The 24,436-nt window shown below is 38.0% G+C and overlaps 1 non-coding gene across 1 annotated transcript; it reads right to left on the reverse strand.

The window, feature by feature from the left end:
• Positions 1–562: 562 nt before the first annotated feature.
• LOC114908239 lies at positions 563–665 on the reverse strand. The gene has a single exon (XR_003796928.1). It is a non-coding gene; the product is annotated as a U6 spliceosomal RNA (small nuclear RNA).
• Positions 666–24,436: the final 23,771 nt, after the last annotated feature.

Genomic DNA, 24,436 nt, shown 5'->3' on the forward strand with positions numbered 1-24,436 from the left:
AATGTAAGCTCATCAATACAGTTTTATAATTATTGCTTCATGTCATTATCTTTTAATCAGGAGGAAAAAAGAGCTATAACAAATACATATAGGGCTTCCCTGGTGGTGCAGTGGTTGAGAGTCTACCTGCCGATGCAGGGGACACGGGTTCGTGCCCCGGTCCGAGAAGATACCACGTGCTGCAGAGCGGCTGGGCCCGTGAGCCATGGCCGCTGAGCCTGCGCGTCCGGAGCCTGTGCTCCGCAACGGGAGAGGCCACAACAGTGAGAGGCCTGCGTACCGCAAAAAAAAAAAAAAAAAAAAAAATACATGTACAGTGTCCTATATTTTCCTTTACTGGTGCTTTTTATTCCCCTGTGTAAATTCAACTTAACATCTAGTGCCCTTTCATTTCAGCTTGAAGCAGTCACATTAATATTTCTTGTGGGACAGATATGGTAGCATCAAGTTAAGTTTTTGTTGACCTGGGAATGTCTTAATTTCTCCTTAATTTTGAAGAATTGTCTTGAGGGACTTAGAATTTTTGGTTGATCATTAGCACTTTGAATATGTCATCCCACTGATAAATGTGGAAGACCTCGTAAATTTACATGTCATCCTTAAAAAGGGGCCATGGTAATCTTCTCTGTATCATTTCAGTTTTAATATATGAGCTTCCAAAGCATACACTATGGGTCCCTCCATACTATAGTGGAAATGAGGAAGACTTGGAGGAAGCTACCTCTACTCCCTTTTTATAAATCCTGCCTTTGCTACTCATAACCTGATTTATGGGCCATGCTATGTAAAATGTAGGACCTCCAAGGAAATAAAATTTTTCTATCCAGTGATCTAAGTATAATCCCCACTATTGGAGCATCTGTTTTTGAAAAGCCTCTGCTCAAAGTCTTTGCCTAGATTCCAGTTTGCTACCGAATCATATGCAGAAGCATTCCATCTACATAGTTAATACATTTCTCACTTGTCACAGTGATGCTCGTTTTTGGGAAAGAGACACATGCCTTTCATTTGAAGAAGACGTTATATTTACTTCATGGGGCACCTAACCAAAAACTTGTGATCAGTTCTCACTTATGGCCAATCTGTTCACAAATATCATTAGCAATAATGTCAAAATGACCATACAGTCTCTTCCCAAACTCATGTGCATCTTTTTATGCAGTCCAATATTTTATTGTTAAAAAGAACATGTTCTATGGAGATACAATAAGATGATAGCAAGACTATAAATGTCCTGCAATTAGCAATCACTAATATGGTTTATTTTAGTCCAACACGGAGTGTTGTGACTGCTGTAGTTTGGTTTATATATGCATATATCTATCTATGAAGTACCCATTCATCCAGCCATATATCCCTCTATCTTTCCATCTAGCAAGTCAACTATCTATTAGTCAATCTGTTTGTAATCCATCTACAACATGTCTATTTTTCTTCACAGAAATTCAATTTGATACTAGCATATGGTAGTTGCCTAATAAATATGTGTTAAGTTAAATTCTTATGAGGAATAGAGAATAGTATAAAGCATTAGTATTCTTAAAATTTGGGGCTGGGTACTTCTGTTTTGTAGGGTGCTATCTTACACAGTGTTGAATGCTTAGCATCAGCATCCCTGGCCTCCCAGTAGATGCCAGTATTACCCTGCCAGTTGTGATAAGTAAAAACATCTTTAGATATTGTGAAATGTCCTTCCCCTCTGCACTCAGTTGAGAACCACTGGTATAAAAGGCATTTTTTCTTCTTTCATCATAATATACAAGTTTTTAAAAATCAGTATTAAATGATGCCTAAAGATGGGGTATTTATTGGATGAATGAATGTATTTCCATATGTGTTTCTCAGGTTTCCATTCTCACACATTGATTCATCCACTCACATATCATTCAACAAGCATTTATTGTATACTTTTTTTTTTTTTTTTTTTGGTACGCGGGCCTCTCACTGTTGTGGCCTCGCCCGTTGCAGAGCACAGGCTCCGGACGCGCAGGCTCAGCGGCCATGGCTCACGGGCCCAGCCGCTCCACGGCATGTGGTATCTTCCCGGACCGGGGCACGAACCTGTGTCTCCTGCATCGGCAGGCGGACTCTCAACTACTGCACCACCAGGGAAGCCCTATTGTATACTTCTTATGTGCCAAGTACTTTGCTAGGTAGTGGGAATGATTTGTGAAATATAAGTCTCTGTTCTTATGCTGTTTACTGGCCTTGGTTAGAACCAGGGGGGGGAAAAAAGAACAAATGCCTAAACAAAAGTTATCGCTGGTAAGTATTCTGTTAATAATAAAGCAGGAGGTTGTGAGGGGATGACGGGTACCATTAGATTAGTGAACTAAGAAGGACTGTCTGAGGTGACATTTAATGTGAGCCCTGAGTAGTACGAGGACAGCAAAGCAAGGATGTGAATGAATTTTTCAGTCATGTTGACGTATGTCTTATTCACACAAGGTTTATGTTAGGAGTGTAAAGAGGTGATCGTTTGCTGGCATATTGACTTATCTGTACATGTGAACAACACTGGAATATTTGTATGGAAATTTTTAGAAACTGTGCCAAACGAATTGAAGTCTGGCTCATTTTTAAATGATGGTGTATAGTCCTACCAATGTAAAGATATTCACTCTCATAACAATGCCATGAATACTGGACCATTAAAAACACATGTGAGATATGCAGACTTTAAAACGTCCTGTGACCAGAGCTGGAAATTATTCAGAGAACATGACAAATATGATTTCTACCTTCCTGACATTGTATATCACTGGGGAGATGGGGGTGACCAGAGAAAATTGCTAAAAGAAAATCCTGGGGCTTCCCTGGTGGCACAGTGGTTGAGAGTCCGCCTGCCGATGCAGGGGACGCGGGTTCGTCCCCTGGTCCGGGAAGATCCCACGTGCCACGGAGCGGCTGGGCCCGTGAGTCATGGCCGCTGAGCCTGCGCGTCCGGGGCCTGTGCTTCGCAGCGGGAGAGGCCACGGCAGTGAGAGGCCCGCGTACCGCAAAAAAAAAAAAAAAAAAAAGAAAATCCTGGCCTGATAGATTTAAAAGAAAGCAGGGAAATGATGTTATCTTGAGAATGACTTTTCTCTCTAACTTCGTTAGACCCCAGATCATTAATCAGACATTCCTAATTTTTCTATAAATTCGAATTGGACTGAAATACCCATTTTAAGGTAGGCATAACTGAATAAGGTGGCTGTATTTTAGATAATTATATATCGTTGTGGTAATGGAAAACTATGAACTTATGAGTATGTGGATTTATTTATAATTCCATTAGTGTAGATAATGAAATTAAGTATAAAATATCACAGAATCTATTATGTCATTCTTTGACCAATCACAATAAGATAGTCTGAACACTGGTTGTATTTCCTGTTTGAAGAGAAATCCTAGATAAATCTTTTGGGGTGTGCTTGCCTTTTGCAAGCTGGTTTATCTATTGGAAGTAAAAGGCTGTTAGCAAGCATGATTGAAATATTAATTAGAATAATGACTTCACTATCACATCTTCATCTTTTATGCTACACACTGGATCAAGTCAAAACTGGATCAAGCTGCCATTCAGGCATCTTGATGAAATGTGGAATTCTACAAAACAAAAATACAGACTACAAGGTAAGATAGTTCTTATCTGAGGAAGGTATCATTACAGCTGTTTGATTCGGGCATTTCAGTGAAATCTGAAGTCCCTCCCACTGTTCTCTCTACAAGTATCACTGGCATGTAAAAGTTGTGTCGCCAGGGAAGCCAAAGTCTATTTTTATACTGCAATTAAGTAATTGAGTGCAAAATTCAGTACAGTCAGTGGGAACATGATTGGATGAATAAAGTAAGCCAGAGAAGATAATCATTTCAATTCTTTCCTTAATTTTGCTTTCTAGCATAGTAGTTAAAAATCACAGTCTGACAGGTCCAACTGTGCTTCAGAGTACAAACCCGACTCTTCCACAGCTGTGTAACTGCCGACAAATTATTTAGACTCTATCTTAGTTTACTCAACTGCAAAACAGAGTTTATAACACTTGCCTTCTTGACTTGTGAGGATTAAATGAAGTACTATACATAGCATGCATATAACATAGCCAAGGCTTGATAAATAATAGCTTTATTATGAGCAGTTTATATCCTCTGGAAGTGACTTAACAACAGAAACTGTGGGATTTTTCTTTTCTTGGTTTTGTGGTCTTTATTGATTATGAACCTATGTGACTCTGCATTGGTGCTTGAGGTAGAAAGAAAAATGGTTGTAGTGAGAGGGGGCAGTGTTTCCAGACTTGTGATGAAACTTTATATAGTTCTGCTCATTATGTGTCTCTCTGGCAGTTTTTTTTTTTCTCCTCGCCATTTTCATAATTGAATATAATTATAATAATGAGCAACGTGTGAACAAAATTCACAATGAACATAGTTCATAAGTTTCATTACCCCCATTTTCACAATTCTGGTTCCAACATAAATATCCCAAGGGAGACCTCCTTTAAGCCCCCTAAGATGTCCTTGCCTACCCTATTCTCAGTTACGTCACCCAGTTTGTCTCTTGCATGACGCTTACCATGACCATTATATTCATTTGTATTTCTCTTTGCCATCATTAAAACATAAATTCTACTAAGTCAGTGATGAAGTCTGTCTTGTCTTTCACTGTGTCGCTGGATGCTAGCTCTGTGCCTGGCACTCATAGACACTCAATATGTATTAGATGCTGGAGATCTTTCCTCTTCCGTTCAAACCGTAATTGCCACTTGGTAGACTTATATCTTGGGTTGTTTTCTCACCATCTCTTGTATAAACTTGAGCTGAGACATTGAAGACATGCGGCTTTGTAGTTATTTGTTGCTATAAAACTGTGCTTTGGGGAAGATGAGGGAGACATCTCTTTGTAATCTTAGAATCTATCCTAAAGTTTCTTCTGTAGAGGTTATAAATGCCACTCTCTGCTCTGATATAATTAATCCTTCAGGTTATATATTCAATACATGGAACTAACTGGATTTCTAAGAAACTGTTTAATTTACTTACAGCATCCTTTTTATTGTGATGTGCCTACTAAAAGAATTATTTTTGTTCTTGAAGAACATACGTATTATTTTACTGGTAACCTTTAGCTAGCTAGCTTCATTTTACTTTGATTCTGATTGAATTATCTCCTCCTCAGAATACAGGACAGAACAAAGCTAAATTAATGTGACTAAGTGAATATACTTGGTACAATTAGTATGTTTTACACCAGAAAGTTCATCACTACTTTAAGATTTAACCTTCATTTTCCATTAGAGGGTGTTGGTTAATCTAGTACCATATTAAATCATATTAAACTTAAATCATATTAAATTCTTGCAAATTTTAGGTGCCAAGCATACCCAATTTACATACTTGCAAATTTTAGGTGCCAAGCATACCCAATTTACATACATACACAATTTATATACAAACATACACAATTTATATACACACATTATCAGTTTACAATATAGCCATAAGGTAATTAGCAGTTGGTTACTGTTTGCTGCTAATGAGGTCAAGGTTACATATCTACTGTTCCTCTGAGTCTATTTTTTGGTCCAGTTCCATTGCCACAGATTTTACCCTGACCCCTGGGCTGCTATTTCACAAATGCTGTTTGTCACCAGAGGGGGCCATGTAGGAGGATGTGATCAGTTCCCTGCCAACCCCCCGCCTCTACTTGTTAAGGCTCTCAGCATTTTCCTGACAAATGTGTGTGTGTGTGTGTGTGTGTGTGTGTGCGTGTGCGCGCGCGCGCGCGTGTGTGCGCACGCGCATTGGGGGGGTTCCATCTTTGTATTCTCTGTGTGTCAGGCTGTGTTCACAGGGGTGGACCTTAAAGTTTTTTTAAAATCAACAGGACCATGAACACCATCTTTATATGGAGAAGACAGGTTATTAAAAAGAGCTGGGGATAAGCTTTATTGTGAAACTGAGAAGCATTTTAGAATACCTACCTATCAGAATACCTATTCCATTCTTTTGAATCCCTTTAATCAATAGCTCTTCCATTGGAACACAGATTAAATGACACTGAAGTGCAATCTAGGGGAAATGTGTGAACTGAAAGCCTAGAATTCAAGCAAAAAAAAAATATATATATATATTTACATATGTGTATATACATATAAGCATCATTTATTTTGCTTTAATTTCATGATCTTAAAAAATATTTTTTCATTTAAAAGGGAGTTGTGGAACAAATGTTTATGTAATACTTGGGCGATTAAAAATTCACTGCTGCAAAGTTCATTTCTTTTTACCTTAAACACATGGAAATTTGATACAATTAATATTGTGAAGGAAATTATGGACAATAGGTTACTTAATCCTTGGATTTTTGGTTTAATCTTTTATTATGGATTAAGATTTTTCTCAAACTAATTCAAAAATATGAGAGATGCTATAAAATATAATTAAAAACAATAACATTTACAGCTGATTCTCATTATTTAGGGTAGTTATATTCTATAAAGTTGCCACAAATACTGATGGAATACCGAACCATTGTTCCTAAGGGGAAACACAGGGTTAGGTTTCTTAGAGCTTTTGATCACATTTTCTATAACCGATCAATACATAGCCTTGTTGTATGTATGTTTTTGTTTTAAGACACTTCATTATATATATATTGTTTATCCATTAACATTGAACTCAGGGCCAGTAGCACTGTAACTCATTCCTGAATGAAACTTACCTAGTACATGTGTTTTTGCTGCAAACTCGTCACAGCCTTTTTGAACTTAGGAACGGTAAACAGTACTTGAGCACCACACTTTTAAATAGTGAGCCATTTTATATCGTGAAATCACCAACAAAAGGCATTAAAACGAGGGAATTCCCTGGTGGTCCAGTGGTTAGGACTCCGTGCCTTCACTGTCAAGGGCATGGGTTCAGTCCCTGGTCAGGGAACTAAGATCCTGCAAGCAAGCTGCGTGGTGTGGCCAAAAAAGAAAAAAAGGCCTAAAAACAAGAAAAACTAAATAGACCGTGAGAAGGACACTTCTTTACAGTATGAGAACTGCAACAAAAAGGCAGAGCTACCTCCTTGTTCAAGGCAGCTGGAACCACTTGTATCAGGCAACTCAAAAATTTTTGATGCTTTGTACATATTTGTGAATGACCACAAAAGTACTGTATTGATTTGGGGGCTACAGATAAATTTTAGTAGCTAGGTTAATTTGCAAATATAGAATCTGCGAATAATGAGGGCCACCTGCATATGCTTCTTAGGTTAGAAAAGAGAAAACTAGCTCCCCTTAGTCACTTAATGAGCCCATGGAAGACTTTGGTTTAGTATTGCCTTCCATCTCTTGGTTCCTTATTTGCTTAATTGAGGGGCAGATTCTAATTAGCCATCCCTGACTAATACAATTTAGGAAGGAGCCATGTCTTCACCCCTTTCTCCTTCCCAACCCGTGGCCTTATTCTGGGAGCATAGCAGGCGTTCAATTAATGCTTAATTGAACCCCTGCATGAACCCCTTCCCTCATTGTAAGAGGAACTTTGTGGAACTGATGTTAACATCAAATGCCAATAAGGTGAGTGTAGCTGTAACCACATGCAAAAATGTTAGCTATGGTGACAACTGTAACGATTTTTAGTAACATGGTAATTAGCATCTTGATGAATTTATAAGTGATATACAGTTTAACACATTAATATAGGACATTTTTGTGATAAAATAGAGATTGCCTGTTTAATATGTATGTTTAAATATAATAATTAACTAGTGGCTCCCTTAATGCAAGGGCAGGAGGAAAGATTGGTTAACAAAAGGTTAATTTTGCAGTTCATAAAGAGGAAGGACTTTCAAATCTATTGTCCTCTAAAAACATAAATGTAAATTTATAATAGTATCATACATATCAGCCTAACTCTGTTTCACTATTTTTATAAATATATTCTACCTGCATCTTTTTATTATTGAGGTTCCTTGCAAAACAAGTTGAATAAATAAACTATATAATTTTCTTCATGTTGAATTTGGTTTTATTTTTTATTTTTCTTCCTCAGAGGGAATTAAATATTCCAGCAGTGGAAAGATGGCGTAATCACTCTGGCCATCCCCTTGGCTTTCTTATAACAGTGTTTAAGGCCGCTGATAAAAACTTACAAAATAAGTAATTGGTTTACTTAAGCAGTCAAGTATGAAATTTTTTAGAATATTGATATTTTCAATTAACCATTCTTCAAATTAGAGACTTTTTTTTTTTTTTTTTGCGGTACGCGGGCCTCTCACTGTTGTGGCCTCTCCCGTTGTGGAGCACAGGCTCCGGATGCGCAGGCTCAGGGGCCACGGCTCACAGACCCAGCCGCTCCGCGGCATGTGGGATCTTCCTGGACCGGGGCACGAACCCGTGTCCCCTGCATCGGCAGGCGGACTCTGAACCACTGTGCCACCAGGGAAGCCCCAAATTAGAGACTTTTAAAGGACACCTTTTGATTCTTTTTTGAAATGATGACTGGCTGCCTTAGAAGTGTTAGACCTATGCCTTTTCAAAATGATTGTCAGCAAACATAATGAGCCTTGGATCAGTCCAGTAGCTTAGGTAACATGTGTTTGCGGAAGGATTCTTAACATCCTGCTGACTGTGCTGGTCCTGTAGAGCCTCACAGCAGGGAAATTCTCTTGCAGTTCAGCTTATGAAACCTTTGCATGTTTGGAAATACTCCTGAGGCAGGATTTATACTTACCTTTGAATCCACGTTCTTATTTTGATAGCAGTGTTAAACAGGAGAAAGAAAGGCTCACAATGATTCATCTTGCATTTTTCATAAATGTTAAAACTATTATTTGTGTGTCACTCTTTATTGCATTTTCTGCTATGTACAAGCTCTGGAAATGATAAAGGTGTTTCTTACGAATTCACAATCCAGCAATGCTGACTCCATACGTTAAGTCCTATAAACTTATCTAAATGACAGACGCACCATTTTCATCAAAGATGCTTTAAGTCAGGACTGTAAAAGCTTGTGTTGTTACTGCAAACAGGGAAAATGTTGCTTGAATGAGTCCTAATCTTTTAGGCACTGACTTTGTGATATGTGCACTTATCTAGTGACAAAGTTTTGCTTGCCTCTACCGTATACTTATTTATTGCTATTTTACCTACGGAAATAAAGAGTCATCTTTTTAAGTCATTCATTCAGTACATCCTTTTAAAGTAATTCTTTTCTAAGTATAAAATTTTTATATTAGAAACGTTGTCTACAGCACTAGAGTAGAAATTAATACAGCCAACATAATTAGTAAGTTTGATTCACCACGCCCCAGGAGATAAATCTTGTTGGGGGGAACATTGATATTCTTGCATAAATAAAGTACCAATGGTTTTTAATGATTTTTATCAACCTGACTTATGGTTTATGGGAAGACCCAATAAATGTTTATTGATTGTTTGGATGTAAGTATATAGATACAGCATAATGCTTTAGGTTAGTTTATAAGACATTATCTTTCCTTTAAATAATGAACTGTTGATGCATTATTAAAATTTAGAAATGCTGAGGTAGAAAATGTAAATGGAAACTTTTTAGCTGGAAAAGAAATAGATTGGATATCTAAACTAGCTGGATCTTTCCCAGTTTTCCTGGAAGAAAAAAAAAAGCAAATGTAAAATAAACAGAAGCCAATAATATGGAATATTTGTTGAGAAATCAAAGGTCAGGCAGGATATGTTCTAATGTTTGAGATACTGGCTATTCCTCTTCATCTTTCACCTCTGTGCTCCTCTCAAAGGTTCCAAATGATTATTCTCAACCCCTCTGACTTGAAGATATCATTGAATTCATGTTTGTGTGTTACATTGTGCTTTGTAACATGGATACGAGGAAAGGCTGTGCAAGATTTTTAACAATAAATGTTAGAATCAAGGAGGTTATTTTTGAGTCCATTGACTTAAGTAGAAAAAGAGGGATTTCCTTGGCGGTCCAGTGGACTCTGTGCTTCCAGTGCAGGGGGCACAGGTTTGATCCCTGGCCTGGGAAATAAGATCCTGCAAGCCATGCAATGCGGCCAAAACAATAAAATTAATAATAAAAAAGAAATGATCAGAACTCATATTACCCATGTAATATTATTTAGCTACATATGCTTAGAAAAGCAAAGTAGGATTGTAGTTTGTGAGTGTTACTCTAAAAACAATGACGAAAATCAAATTATACCAAGATTCTTCATGATATATTAGGCATCTAAGAGAAACCCGTCCATTTTCTTTCTTTTTTTTTCACATCACTGTTGTTACTGTATTTTGAAAGGTAGCCATTCATTAAATCTTTAAAAATAATTCTTATTTTAAAATTTTTTCAATTTATTGAAACTTTAAAGAAAACCCAGTTGACCCATTTCTCTATATTCTCCATATCTATATCTATGAGCTTGCTGTTTTTAAGATTCCACGTATAAGAGAGATCATACAGTATTTATCTTCCTGTCTGAATTATTTTTTTTAGGATTATGCTGTTGAGGTCCATCTATGTCGTCACGGAAGGCAAGATTTCATTCTTTTTTGTGGCTGAATAATACTCCATTGTGTATATATACACACTTCTTTATCCATTCATCCATTGATAGACGTTTAGGTTGTTTCCGTATCTTGGCTATTGTAAATAATGCTGCAGTGAACATGGGGAGGGTGCAGATTTTTTTTTCTGAATATGAAATTAATATATTAATAACAGTACACCAAGTAGGAACTAATAATTAAATCAACACAGTTAATAAATTCAATTCACCACATCGCAGGACAGAACACATTTTGACCTTTAGAAGTGAAGCTGACCAGAATTCACCTTTCAAACTACTCACTGTGACAATGCATGACAATATATGTCTAAATGGTAGGGAGTCAATGTCATTGATTTATTCTTTTTTATTTATTTAATAGACATTTATGGGATGCTTACTGTGTGCCAGACACTGTAATGCTGTTCTAAGATATTTTAGATTGCTTATTGTAATCCTACTTACTAAAATGATAATTTATAGATAGATGGAATTTTGACTTTTTTTTTTCCTTCCTTCCTTTTTAACTTCACAATTCAACTGAGTACATTTTAAAGATCTAATTGGCTTTAATGAAAGACTCATGAATCAGGCAGCATCCCATCTAGTGAGTAGAGAGGAGCTCCATGCTACAGAAAGGGAAAGGATTTTAAAGGCAAGACAAGGAAGTCATAAGCAAAAAAGATGATTTCAGGCTTAGGTAACCTACCTATAGGGGAAGCAGTCTGTGTGGCAGATTTTGTCACCTTCCTTTGGGGGTTGGAGATGGTCCTATGACAGATTACCTCACTGATGCTATCCAGAAAGTTCTTGATTGACCAGTTAGGACTACATTTTTGGGGGAGGTCTCAGCTTCAGTTAGGTTAGGTGTTAAGCTCTAGTTAGGTAGCGTGGCCTAGCATAAGTGACTCCATGTTGGGCCTGTGTTTGTTTGTTTTTAACACTTTCTTTTTGGGGTGTTATAGCCATAAATATGATTCCACCAAGTCATTTCTGTTTGTAAGCACACTCTTCCTTCTAATCCACATCCCAACAGTTTGGAGATCCCAAGGGTTTAGAGAGAGAGCTGGATTTCACATTTCTTGAGAGGGCCCATAAGAGTGATAAGGAGCTAAAGGTCCATACAGAATCACCGTCCTTCCATGAATGGTTACCATTTCAAAGAAGCTAGGGAAGAAGTCAAAGAGCACACATTGTGTGATTGCAAGAGTTATTAGTGCCCCAGAGCCACAAAAGGAACAGCTGCTTGAACATTACTTGCCTTTTGACTAATGGGCAAAAGCATTGCATGGGACTTACATGTGTAAGTCTTAAAACAAAAATAATACCACCAACAAAAAGTATATTAAAAAGTAGCATTAAGTCATGAGAAGAGAGGGGTCATGGATGCAGAGTTATCACGTTTTGTTCTTTGAAAGTGTGTGAGGGGGAAAATGATTTTTCCCTCTAGTTTCTTGGCTGAGACCCCCCTGTAATAAAAAAAAAAAAAGAAGAGAAAAATCAACATGTGGGAAAAGAAACAGAAGTTTAATAATGTATATATCTCCTGTATATATAGAAGATATCCAGGAAAACTGAGTAACTCTCCAAAATGGCCCAAGTGATAACCTTAAACCGTCTTCAGCAAAGATAAAAGGAAGATATTTAGAGGTAGGAGAGGAAGCCAGTTAAGTGAGTTTATGAGGAAAAAGTACGGTGAACAAGGGTAAGTTTATCGTGTCCATTTAAGTCATCGCTCTCTCCATGAATAGGAGTTTCTAGAGTTTTACAGTCATTCTTCTCTTCCTGGTACAGAGAGGGAGACACCCTAGAAATGAGGAGATTACCTTCATAAATGGAAATAGTGTAACTGTCTCTCACAGAAGAGTAACTTCTACTCAGTTTTTAGAACTTATCCTGTGTTTGCTGTTTCTTAAAATAATCAGCCTAAAATGATCCGTATGCCAAAGAGGCATATTTGGGCCTGGTAAGTTCTGTTCCCCTTAAAAAGGAAGGCTTTTTTCTGTTCTGAATCATCCATCTCTACCAGAGTCCTTAAAAACATAAAGGAAAATGTTAGCCCTATTCTAAGAGAATGAAAAAATCAGTTCTCTGCCTCTAGGTAATGTAGTTGAATTTGGAAGTATTACCAAGTGAAACGCAATTTGCTAAGCACATGAAAAGGGCCCATGAAGCAAAGCAATGGCGGTGGCTTTTCTTTTGCACTTCCTTTACTATTTGCTCTTTACCGAATGGCAGTCTGCTTGTCTAGTGAAGAGGTATGCTCTGTTCCCTTGTTCCAGGCTTAGGTGGCCATAAGTAGATTTGTACAATCATCTGGCAACTCTTAACTCTCCCTCATTTGGTTTGAGTTTAGAAGATGGAGCCATAGCACGCCTCCTACCTGGGGGAGGATGGGAGTTGGAATCACTGCACAAGTCTCTCTAAAGAAATACTCGTCTAATTTTCGTCCAGCTCACCATCTTTTTATGTCTTTGATGTGGTGAGGAGGTTAGGACCCTTCTTGGTGAATGCTGTGATTTATCCATCATATTCTTTGGAAGGTATTTCTTGAGTGTCTTGGTGTCTCAGCTGAAATTCCTATTTTAGCAACCCATTATACACTGAATTCCTTACTTGATAAATGTTTTGGTTTTTCTCCAAATTGAAAACTACACCTGCCTGTCATCGAGTTCAGATCTGTACTCCAATATATAGATTTTTATATTTTTACAGATAAATTGCAAGTGATGAAAACTGAGCTCACATTAGTTAATGTCAAATATGGAATTTATTATTTCATATAAGAAAACTGTGTGAAAATATGGATGGATCTGGCCTTACAGATACTGATACGAGGACTCAGATGCTTTCACCTCTCGTGTCTGTCTCTCCTTCTATTTGTGTGTATGTTTCGCTTTCTCTTTAAATTGACTTATCCATGAATTTAGAACCATGGTCACTGGCAGTTTTTGATCCATGCTTTCATAAATTCATGACCACAGGGGAAAAGAGGCTTTGGGAATTCTCAGGGTATCGTTTTCATTACTCACACTTGGGCCACACATTCATATATCACAGTGACCTGGAGAAGTCAGGGGTTGTGGATGCCCCACCTTAGACCATGAGGCCATACCTGGAACAAAATGCATGGGAAGTTATTAAAAAAAAAAAAAAAAAAGAGGGATTATAGACACATAATAGCTGTTCATCATATCATGACAAAAGCACTGTCGGGGGGAAATATAGACTTAAATCGAGCAGCATAGTTAAAGCAATGTACATACGATTTTTTTAGGTTTGTTGAAGTATGTACGCATGTAATGACGCCACTTAAAGTGCATAGTGAAGTCGGGGCGTCAGGGTGAACGATAGCAAATGTGGAGAGGAGAATATGTGCATTGGGAAGAACAGAAAGAGGTGCTGGGAATTCTGAAGTTAGTGAGAGGGGCATAGATGGGAGAGGTACCAAGCAAAAGGACTAGAACAGAGACATGGTTAGAGGATGGGGAGATAAATCTGAGGGCGAGAGCCAAAGATAATGAGAGAAAAGGACCAGAGATTGACACAGGGGAAGACAAGAGATCAAAAAAGTGTCTTTTGTTGTACGAAAACTAAAGTGATATTATTGTTATCTTCATCATCGTCTTTGCCTTTGCTCTTCTTTAGCATATAGAACATTTTGGCATTATTAAGAGGCATATTATACTTCGGGGATTGTGGGTGACATTGATTTCATACTTACAAAATGCCTTTCAATATGGTATGAACCAGTGTAATAATAACAATTCTTAAGTAGTGCTATTTTTAATCAATGGGAGATAGAACATCATATATTTTAAAATCCTACAATACTTCAGACACTGAAGAGAGAACAAAACTGTATCCAGTCGTGCCTGAATGCTGTGTATTATAGCAGTACCCCTTCTGATAGAACGCTTAGAAATATCATTCGGCTGTTACTTCTCCCTGGGTTTGCTTTGTATCCCATGGAGATGATCTGACCTTAAGCTTTTGTTAGCTTCAAAGAGAGCTCCATTCTCGCCTCATCTCTGTGGGACTGAAGAAACAGACCCTCGCTTAACAACAGGAGACCAAATTGATTTTAATATTGTGACTTCTTTACTCTGATGCAGGAAATGTCTCGGCCATCTCAGTGGGCTAGTGATTATAGAGCTGAATTAGACTTCAAAATACAAACTAACTCTGTAGGTCTGTTATAGCTCTAAGGTCCAGAGGTAGCGTGTATTAGGTGGCCCACTTGATAATCAACTGTGATTATGTTAATGGACTCCTAAGTGGACTTGTTACTTCCATCGGAGGGTATACAACCGAACTTCTTCACTGTTTTCAGTGGTTATGAGTCCCAGAAAGAAACAGTGTATCAGCCTGTGAATGTTGGTTGGATATATCCAATGAGATCTCCCTCAGAATTTCCGCCCGGTATGCTAAATAGGCATAAAAATGTGTTCTTTTAGGAAATATCTATTGGAGGTTGAGATAATATAGTGGGTTGAATTGTTAAAAACAGAATCCTGTGAATCACAGATCTGACCCAAATGTATCTTGACTAATAATTTTTTTTAACATTTGTATATATTTACTTCTTGAAAGAGAAAACAGCAGCTTTATTGAGATATAATTCACATACCATGCAATTTACTCTTTGAAGTGTACAATTACCTGGTTTTTAATACGTTTGCAGAGTTGTGCAACTATCAACACTAATTGCGGAACATTTTCAGCCTCCACAAAAAGGAACTTTGTACTTGTTAGCATCACCCCCTATCCCCCTCCCCATTCCTGGCCCTGGGCAACCATTAATCTACTTCCTGTCTCTGTGGATTAAAATATTCTGGACATATCATATAAGTGGAATTGTACAATAACCACACAATATATGGACTTCTGTGTTCCACTGTTTTCAATTAGCATGACTTTTTCAAGGCTTATCCACATTGTAGCATGTTTCAGGACTTCTTTCTTTTGACTAATAATTTTAAGGGTACATGTAAGGTGAAGCCCTGTGTAAAACTGGGCCCCTTGCATGCTGTCATGCAGCAAGAAAGAACGTGGGAACTTCACTGGAGGTTGGGGACTTCTTCCTGCTTCCTGTGCCTTGTGATTACCTGAGGGAGAAGTACTTGACTTCCGGTGACGTTCCCACGTCCTTTCTTGCTGCCTCAGAGCATGCATGCTGCCCAGTTTCACACAGGAGGTCTCTAAGTGATGTGTGCCATTCTCATTACTTGTACAAAGGAGTATTTTGATCATAAAAATCTCCATTTTATGTTCAGATAGTAACACCACTTTTTTCAATAGACTATGCCCCACTAACCTTAACATCCCGGGTCATTTACCATAGGCAGTGTTAGACAGTCAACATTTCATAGATAAGGACTCTCTCACTAGTCAGTGCCATTAACTTACTTGCAAGGAAGTCTGTCAATATCTCTATTAGCTGGAGATTGGACTGGGCCACCTCATTTATTTCTGAGAGGTGTTCTCTTGGTGAAGGGAGATATTGAATGGCAGACCTGCTGTTTAACCATTTTCTTCCTAAATTTTTTCCTCAGTGATGTGGTTACAGAGATGAATGAAACAGCCCCTGCTCTCAAATATTTTTACAATCTAATGAGGGGAACACAAAACTAACATCACAGATAAGGAATCTAAAACCCCAAACATGGTATGTGGCACAGAACAAGTCTTTCAACAGATAGCGATTTTTTTAAAGTAGTATGAACAGTGCAATGGTGAAGTGCTATAACATGGTTAAATACTGTGAGAAGGATAAGGTTTTTAGTGGATAATGCAATTGGTACATGTTTCAAGTTTACTCATTCTGTTGACATTTATTGAATAATTTCCCATGTGCCAGACACTATAGGAGGATAGATGAGACAGAATTCCTGCTTCCCATGAGCTTTCAGTCTTGGAGGGAACATAGCCAGGTAAATAAATAACACATTGTGGCATTACACTAAGTGAAGTAAGTCAAAGACAAATACTGTTCTTACTTGATTGTGTATATTGTCACTTATCTTTGGAACCTAAAGAAGTTGAACTCACAGAAATGGAGAGTAGAAGGGGGGCTGAGGTGTGGGTGCTATGGGGAGATGTTGGTCAAAGTTGTACAAACTTAAAAGGTGAATAAGCTCTGGGGATCTAATGTAAAACAGGGTGATTATAATTAGCAGTACTGTATTATATACATGCAAGTTAAGAGACTAGATCTTAAATGTTAACACCCCACAAAAAATGGGTAATTATGTGAGGTGATGGAAGTGTTTAAAAAAGAAAAACACATTATGATAAGGGTGCTTTGAAAAATTTATTGGTTATCTTTCAGAAGAGCAGCACAGTTGATCTCCAGAAATGCAGAATCAAGGTACAAGTTAAATCTTGAGGGATGAATCAGCACTTGCTGGGGTAAAGCAGGAAGATAAAATGCTTTCAGCGGGTTGGGGGAGGAGAAGGGGAGTGAGATGGGCAAAGTATAAGGCAACGCAGTGGGCCCAAGGAATTGTAAATATTTACCATTGGTTCCATTTTGGGTGATAAGGAGAGAAAATGGTGGGTAAGTAGATTAGGCCAGGTGATAAATAATGTCGATAGGAATAAATTATAATAAAAATGTCCAATATTGCTACCAATTTTTGAGAACTTGCTATGTTCCAGCTACAACATTAGGTAGAAATGTTGTAGCACTGAATGCTCATAGCATATTTGGAGGACATAGTATCTTGATTTTATAAATGACAATCTAGTCCAACAGCTAATTAGAACTGTGTTGCTGAAAACCCATTCTCTTTCAATGAGTTTGCACATGGTGAGAGAATGGGTTTATATGTTACACTCCCATAGGCTTGGAGGTTGCACATTGTACTAACCTGATGGGGAAGCAGTGAAACTACATCAGCAATGAGGGGTGGCTTCAGGACGACAATTAGTCCCTGTCTATAGGTTGCATCTGTGTGCCTCTGCGAACAGCCATGGTAACACAGAAACCTACAAATAGTGAGCTTGCTTGGAAATACGATATTAAAAAAAGTCCACTTCCCTTTGCCTCCCATCCAGGTTGCAGCACCTGGTCCCACTTTAACACAAAATGTTTAACCTCATCTACCTAGAAGATTTCAGTAGGGGAATGACAAGATCACTACTGGGTTTCAGAAAGACAAACTGGTCAAGAATTTGAAGGGAAAAAGTGGGAAACTTAGAGAACATGGAGTTAGAGAAAATTGTTAGAAGCCTGCCGTAATGGACAGCAATAAGGTAGTAAGAGTGAGAGTTGCCTCTCTAGAGAGGCAACCATAGATCAACTGACAGAAACGAAAACTAATAAGATTTGTTTAGGACACTGAGGGGACTCAAGCTTTTAGCTCTGATCGTGGCAGGCTTGGTGGGGGGTGACGGTGCTGAGATATAAACTGCCGTGAGAGGAAAATAAATGCACCTCTGGGTTTGCTGAGTTTGAGGAATCTAAAGGTTGAGGTTTGGGTTTTTCAGGTGGAGATAGCTTATAGGCAGGCAGGAATTTGATCTGAAGCAGAGTCACTGGGGAGAAGACGTGGATTTCAGTGACGTGGTTCAGTTGTCTTCGCGGGAGTGAAGGGGAAATCACATTCAATGAGAAGGACTGAATGATTCTTGCTCTCGTGAGTTTATAGTCTAGTGAGAGATAAATTTCATCAGATACCATGCCAGTGAATGTGTACTTACAAATTTGCGTACATGTTCTGATGGGAAAAGTCTTGCTTCTGGCGGGGGAGAAACACCAGTGTAACTGAAGCCTGTGACAGTGAAAGGCCTTCTAAGTAAGTAAAGGCGGGTTGGGAAATGAAAGATAAGGAGTTGTCTCTGCAAAAGGTGATGGAAGTGAAGAGTGATCCAGACTGAGGCAGAGGCTTGTGGCAAGAGATAGTTTGGAGTGTTTGGGAAGTTAGGAGCGAAAGAGAGAGCAGTGAGAGATGTGTGCAGGATCTAGACCATTCTGAACTTGTGGAACTGTTGCAGGAAGGCGGGGGACCCCTTCCAGGGCCCAAGAGTGGGCTGTTGTCTAACACTCAGAATGAATTGTCCAAAGAGACACACGTGCTGACAAAACAAAAGACTTTATTGGGAAGGGGCTCCCCGGTGGAGAGCAGCAGGGAAAGGCAAGCCAGGAGAGCTGCTCTGTCACGTGGCTTGCAGTCTCAGGTTTTATGGTAATGGGATTAGTTTCCTGGTTGTCTCTCGCCCGTCATCTTGCTTGGCCCGTATTTGTTCTGTCTCAGCGTCCTTCTTGGTGGTGTGTGCATCTCTCAGCCAAGACGGATTCCAGCGAGAGGGTTTCTGGGAGGTGGCAGGGTGTATTGTCTCCTGTCTCCTCCTTTTGGCCCCTCCTGAACTCTCCCGCTTAGTTTTTGGTGGCAGCACCTTGTTCCTTATTGGGACCTCTTGTTGCAAGACAACTCATGCAATTTGTTACCATTGTGCCTGGCCAAGGCGGGCGGTTTCCGTCAACCGTTTCCTGAGAGAACAAGGTAAGACTTTTATATGTTTCCTAAGAGTGAGATACCAAATTAGGTTTTCCTATCTAAACAACTGTTAACCTTCATCTTCTTTACCTGGATAATACAGCCCAGGTAGGGAGTGCTGTGGAACCAGAGCAAAATAGAAGGAAGTCATCGTCTCCCCAGAGGGTCTGCATTAGGAGAGGGGGGAGTCTCATAAAGCTTTCGCCACAGCTTTCTCTGCGTGCACGAATAGGCATGGCCGGCTTAGTCCACAGACCACGTTTTTGTGTCACCTAGTGCTTCAAATGGCAAGTGACACATCTCTGGAGAAACTAGATTGTTCCAGCTATACATCGCCGCCCCCCAAAAAATAAGGAGAATGCAAAAGAACACTTTTTGCTGCTTCAGAGAATTGATTGCCAGCCTCTAGTGGCAACTGTAACCCAAGAAATAAGCAAAAGTGACTTGTCGGATTCAGCAGTTATCTTCTGAGTACCATTATCCTCTGTTGAATGATTCAATACATAATGGAGGTGATTTCTGGTTGCTCACAGAATGGATTTCTTTGCAATTGCCTAGCTCTTTGCAGAGACTCAGCATTGTCTAGTTAAAAGTGTGACCAGCAAAATGCAGAAATCATGCTGTGAAAATCACTTGTAAAAAGATGCATCATTGCCATACAGTAGTTACCCTTGTTGTGTGATTACTATATGGAAATTGCCTCCTTGCCTGGGGATCTTCTTGCACAAACAAGTCCCTCTTCGGGTGGTTGGATGGCAGCTTTATCAATTACTCTCTGATAAATTACACGGTAGTTATACCTGATCATGGATAAATGTTACTTCCTTTTTGACTCTTTTAGATCTGTTGAATTCAGGTTGTATGACAAACCACAGCATTAATGAAAGAAGCATACTTCCAGCATATCAGTTATTAGGGCTAATGGTATGTTAGTAGCAAAGGATGATAGTATGAGACCTCTCATTCAAGGGAAAGATCTCTAACAAGGAAGATATTATCATGGCTAAAAGTCACTTTTCGTTCATATCAAGTTTCATCAAAACATTTACGAGACACCTTCTTTGTCACTGTCATCTGAGAGTGACTCAGGATATTCCAATCGTTGACTGAAAAAAATGCACAATGTAAGAGTTGTGAGTTAAGTTTTATTGGGGGCAAAATGAGGACCATAGCCCAGGAGACAGCATTTCAGATATCTCTGAGAAACTGCTTCAAAGAGGAGGGGAGATCAGTGCCTACGCGATTTTGGTGAAGAGGGGATACATGCAGTCAAGCACACATTTTTGCAGAAGGTTATTGCTAGTCACGAGGAGCAGATGTCGACGTTTATGATTTTAGTACCTTTCTAGATAAGAGAGGATGAAGAATTGGGCTCATAAAATCGTCTACCGAAAATATCTAACTATCCAAAGTCCTGTTCTGCCAGTTTTTCCCAGAGCACCGAGTGCCTCGTTCCTGATCTCCACCCTGCAGTCACAAGGAAGCTTGTGATTTAATCCTTGTAGAGGCAGATGGCAAGTGCCAATTTTTAGTTGGCACAATGCATATAGTATTGTCTTTGGAGTCACAAAATGTAATACTAAAGAAAATTTTCTATAGTAGGCAGAATGTTCTTTGTACTTAGAATGTTCTTTGTACTTAGAAATATCCACCGAATGAATTAATGTTGGGAATGTTGATGAACTTAAAAACTTTCATAATACTGGCAGCAACGTATGTCCTCATTATAATTTATAGCCAGAGAAGTTTAAAATGTTTCCTTTTCCTTCAGTCATTCTTTTTCTAAACTGAAATGAGAAGAAATGACTTTCCCAGAAAGAGCCCCATGGTCTTCAGTTGTTTAGTTCTATAAATATCACTCTATAATATTGTTGACTTAAAGAAAGACACACAACATAAGAGTTGTGGATTTAAGTTTTATTCAGGGACCTTACTGGTGACTGTAACCTGGGAGGCAGCCACTCAGCTGTGAGAAAGCTGCTCTGAAGCAGTAGAAGAGAAGCCTCTCTCTCTGTCTCTCTCTCTCTATATATATATGTATATGTGTATATATATATATATATATATATATACATGTGTGTATATATATATATATACACACATGTATATATATGTGTGTGTATATATATATACACACACACGTATATGTATGTACGTATGTATTTTTTTGGCTAGGAAATAAATGCAGTCAAGAATACATCTTGGTAAATGATTACTGCTAATCACAAAGAACAGATATCTCAAGTTAATGATTTTAGTGCCTTTCTATTTATGAGGAGATGCAAGAATCTGGGGTCATTAAAATTCTTCCTGAGAGATGCATCTAACTATCTAAGGGCCTGTATATCCAAAGCACAGAGGGCCCCATCCTGTTTTTCATCCTGAATTTCTTTCAGGTGACACAGTGGGTGGGCAAAGACAGTGGGTTATGACTTAACCCTTGTGGAACTGAGTGGTAGACCAACATTCTTTTGTTCTTCTTTGTTCACAGCTTGCCTTTTTCACTTAACAGAATATCCTAGATATATGATAACATTTATGTAACAACAGATAAATTATATCCTTATAGTATATATATTCCCATAGAAAAATGTCTGGAAGTGGTCATACCTTAATTGTTGGCTGGGTGGGGTGGTGGGAGAAGGGAGGTATGTAATCTTTTAATCTATTATAATTAAATATTAATCTAATTGTTACTTTAATATTATATATTAATATATTTAATTATTTTCTGTTAGAATTTCACAGGGTTATGTTTTTGTTATAAAATAGGTAAACAACAAAAAAATTTTAAATGGTATGTGATAATACCGAGTACAATTTTAAAAGTATTATTAGTGTTAGAATCAAAAGACATAAGATTGTTTCATATTGTTAACATATGTATTAAGAAAGCTGTATAACTCTACCACAGAAAGTCGTATCTAACTGGTTACTGTACAAATAAAACAAGGTAATCAGTTCAGAACGACATATAAGGTGATATTGCTTTCTTGTTCTTATTTCTTATTCATGGAAGGTGAGTCCAAGATATAAAGGGTTTAGAGATCTAGGTCATGGGCCCAGGTTTCTGCATTAATTCTTCTCATAAAAGTACAAAGAATGATGAATGAACTTTGTTAGCTCTAATGCCATCATTGCTTTGTGACCACCTAGAGGGGTGGGATAGGGAGGGTGGGAGGGAGACGCAAGAGGGAGGAGATATGGAGACATATGTATATGTATAGCTGATTCACTTTGTTATAAAGCAGACACTAACACACCATTGGAAAGCAATTATACTCCAATAAAGATGTTTGAAATTAAAAATAAAATAAAATAAAATAGCTAACTTTTGGGTGAAGGAAAAAAAAAGTAATGATGAGCCAAAGGAAATTATAACCTATTTATAAATTTCTCTTAAGTACCTAGAAATCATCCTTTGAATTGTATGACTTGAATTGAATAGGATTGCTTTTTAGGACTTGTTTGGTGATAAGCTTAAAATTTCTAGCATAACTAGGCATTCACACATCTATCAGACTATTTGCAAAAAAAAAATACACCTTTTTATAAATATAAATAAAGAAATCCCATTTTGACAACCCGTAGACTGTGATAATGCATAAATATTATTTCTTTAATATGCCCCAGATCTCATTAATCATAGTTGATTTGCTTCACTATATTCCACCTAAAAGTTTTGAATTGACAAGAGGGATATTTTTATGAACTACAAATTTAGAGAGAAAATAAGTCGAAAGTTTTAGTATTACTATATGGCCGTTAGCATTTTTAACCAATAAATTGCCTCGGATGCTTTTGCCTCAGAAAATGGGAAAAGAAATGGGACAAAACAGAAAAAATGAAAAAATTAACAAGTGCTTGTGAGATAGACAGAAAATCAGAAGCAAGATACCCCAAATCATGGACCTGTTACCTTCATCATCCAGCCTTGTCCTCCCTGAAAGACCTAGTAGTGACCTGTTCCTGTGCTTAATAGTCACTAGAAGTTGATAACAATGATGACCCTCCCAGTCACTATAAGATTCTTAAGTGCCTTTCGAAGATTAGAGAAAAATAAGACCACACTCAAGTACCAATTATTGGAATTTATTCCTTAAAGAGTTTGAAATAGAATAAGGTTAAGGGTAATGGTGTATAACTTCTTCAGATTTATAAGTATCTTTGTTGAAAGTGCCTCCTTACAGAAAGTTTACAGCATATAATAATTTCTTGATGTTAGCATCTTGACCTAATCCAATTCATTTTTTTCATCATTAGTTTTTTTTTCTAGATACTGGTAGTTTCCAGGACTTAGAGGAAGAAGAGGGTTTTTGTCCTCTCTCGTAACCTGGCTATCAGGTGCTATGGGGCAAGGACTGTCTTAGGCTGAAGTTTCCCAGGAGAACAAATACTGGGTTGGCCAAAAAGTTTGTTACAGAAAAACCCAAATGAACTTTTTGGCCAACCCAATATTTATTAACCATCAAAGAAATACACGTGCTCATACCTATGTGTGCTCACACACGTGCACACTACACTCACTTATACCCTCTGCTCTCTCAGCTCAGTGCAGTCCTGGCCATTAAAACTTTGAGGCATTGTGATAGAACTCTGCAAGAAAGCTTCTGTAGAGGCAGCTGAGTTGCTGTTCTAGCTGCTGGATTCAGCTACCCTTCAAGTTGGAGAGTGAGGAAAACACTCTCAACGCAGGACTGAGTAGGATCCTTAGCCTGGAGTGCAGTGAAATTGTCTGTAGTAGGGCTTGCTTGATTTTTATATCCCATTTATGCAACGGCGCTTGTGTTGGGACAAACGTTTCTAGCAAGGCCACCTGTATCTTGAACACCACTTGTTTTACTATAGAACATTCTTCTAACATCTTTCCTGGTGATTAACAAGCCATCTGATATTTTAGAAAACAAAGACAGCTGAAGTACTTGTAGTAGCCAATTCTGCTACATTTGATTAGAAATTAAGAGTTATGATTAAAACCTTTCAAATATTATCTAAACTCACCATGGGATAGATTAAAATTACATCATATCTATGCAGCTCTAACATAGTTTATGTTGAAGTATTCTACAGTAAATGTTAGAAAGTAAAATATTTCACTTCTGTTGGCAATGGTCAGAACCACTAAAAGCTATGAATATAGCTGGCCTCAAGTTGACACTGATAAAATTGATATTCATTGGAAGTTCTATTTCTGCTAGCTGTTATTATTGGAACAAGCCTAGCAATGTTTAGATCAATGTTTTACATACACAAATCCATATTTACTGTAATAAGTAATTCAGAAAATTTAATTTCTGAGTTGTCTTTGGGTAAACAAGACAAAAGTGTAGAGTTTTATCAACATTGTACATATTTATGCAGAATATATTTTGTGAACATGTGTATGAAATTCATTCATTCATTTATTCAGAAAGGTTTATTG

Source organism: Monodon monoceros, unplaced genomic scaffold, assembly GCF_005190385.1.
Source record: "Monodon monoceros isolate NGI ecotype Baffin Bay Population unplaced genomic scaffold, NGI_Narwhal_1 Super_Scaffold_3, whole genome shotgun sequence".
Classification (NCBI taxonomy): Eukaryota; Metazoa; Chordata; class Mammalia; order Artiodactyla; family Monodontidae; genus Monodon; species Monodon monoceros.